At 55.8% G+C, this 1,950-nt stretch overlaps 1 non-coding gene across 1 annotated transcript in view; it reads left to right on the plus strand.

The window, feature by feature from the left end:
• The first annotated feature begins 563 nt into the window (after positions 1–563).
• LOC124588928 overlaps positions 564–1,950 on the plus strand; it is a 1,910-nt gene continuing 523 nt past the window's right edge. Inside the window, exon 1 of the ribosomal RNA XR_006975848.1 lies at positions 564–1,950. This exon is cut by the window's right edge and continues 523 nt beyond it. This is a non-coding gene — a ribosomal RNA (small subunit ribosomal RNA).

Genomic DNA, 1,950 nt, shown 5'->3' on the forward strand with positions numbered 1-1,950 from the left:
TCTGCAGTGTGCTGGTCCGATTGAGGACTGTGTGCGCTGAGGATGCGCCGCCGCCCGGCGCTCGGCGCCGCGACGCCGTCTGCTGCTCGGTCGCCTCTGCGGTTCTCGCAGGTGGTTTGTATCGCAGCTGTGCGGACGTGTTGGCGCGTGCGCTGTGCTGGGAGAGTTCGCTTCGGCACCCAAGTGGGGCTTTTGTCCTTCTGTGGCGCTGGCGTTGGAGCTGCCGGCCACCGTAGGTGGCGCGTGTTGTCTCCCGCCGGCAATGCCACGACAGCACGCTCCCGGGCCTCTGTCGGCAGCGGCAAGCTCAGTTGGGAGCACGGGTGGTCGCACCTAAAGCGTCTACTCGCCAAACTCCGGGCGATTGCGCCTCTCTCGAACCCGACCAAGTACTTAGGACGGCGCTGCGCGCCGCCGGGACCTGAGAGGGTTTCGAGGTGTATTGTGCAGGGGAGCTCAGCCTCCTCCTGTTTGCAGAATAATTGAGCGGACGCTTGCGTGTTCGCGCGGGCCCCCGGGACACACTCCCGGGCGGCCGGCTGCTCAGCTCTAGTTGACGCAGCTCCCTGGTTGATCCTGCCAGTAGTCATATGCTTGTCTCAAAGATTAAGCCATGCATGTCTCAGTACAAGCCGCATTAAGGTGAAACCGCGAATGGCTCATTAAATCAGTTATGGTTCCTTAGATCGTACCCACGTTACTTGGATAACTGTGGTAATTCTAGAGCTAATGCATGCAAACAGAGTCCCGACCAGAGATGGAAGGGACGCTTTTATTAGATCAAAACCAATCGGTCGGCTCGTCCGGTCCGTTTGCCTTGGTGACTCTGAATAACTTTGGGCTGATCGCACGGTCCTCGTACCGGCGACGCATCTTTCAAATGTCTGCCTTATCAACTGTCGATGGTAGGTTCTGCGCCTACCATGGTTGTAACGGGTAACGGGGAATCAGGGTTCGATTCCGGAGAGGGAGCCTGAGAAACGGCTACCACATCCAAGGAAGGCAGCAGGCGCGCAAATTACCCACTCCCGGCACGGGGAGGTAGTGACGAAAAATAACGATACGGGACTCATCCGAGGCCCCGTAATCGGAATGAGTACACTTTAAATCCTTTAACGAGTATCTATTGGAGGGCAAGTCTGGTGCCAGCAGCCGCGGTAATTCCAGCTCCAATAGCGTATATTAAAGTTGTTGCGGTTAAAAAGCTCGTAGTTGGATTTGTGTCCCACGCTGTTGGTTCACCGCCCGTCGGTGTTTAACTGGCATGTATCGTGGGACGTCCTGCCGGTGGGGCGAGCTGAAGGCGTGCGACGCGCCTCGTGCGTGCTCGTGCGTCCCGAGGCGGACCCCGTTGCAATCCTACCAGGGTGCTCTTGAGTGAGTGTCTCGGTGGGCCGGCACGTTTACTTTGAACAAATTAGAGTGCTTAAAGCAGGCAAGCCCGCCTGAATACTGTGTGCATGGAATAATGGAATAGGACCTCGGTTCTATTTTGTTGGTTTTCGGAACCCGAGGTAATGATTAATAGGGACAGGCGGGGGCATTCGTATTGCGACGTTAGAGGTGAAATTCTTGGATCGTCGCAAGACGAACAGAAGCGAAAGCATTTGCCAAGTATGTTTTCATTAATCAAGAACGAAAGTTAGAGGTTCGAAGGCGATCAGATACCGCCCTAGTTCTAACCATAAACGATGCCAGCCAGCGATCCGCCGCAGTTCCTCCGATGACTCGGCGGGCAGCCTCCGGGAAACCAAAGCTTTTGGGTTCCGGGGGAAGTATGGTTGCAAAGCTGAAACTTAAAGGAATTGACGGAAGGGCACCACCAGGAGTGGAGCCTGCGGCTTAATTTGACTCAACACGGGAAACCTCACCAGGCCCGGACACCGGAAGGATTGACAGATTGATAGCTCTTTCTTGATTCGGTGGGTGGTGGTGCATGGCCGTTCTTAG

Source organism: Schistocerca americana, unplaced genomic scaffold (genome assembly GCF_021461395.2).
Source record: "Schistocerca americana isolate TAMUIC-IGC-003095 unplaced genomic scaffold, iqSchAmer2.1 HiC_scaffold_666, whole genome shotgun sequence".
NCBI classification, from domain to species: domain Eukaryota; kingdom Metazoa; phylum Arthropoda; class Insecta; order Orthoptera; family Acrididae; genus Schistocerca; species Schistocerca americana.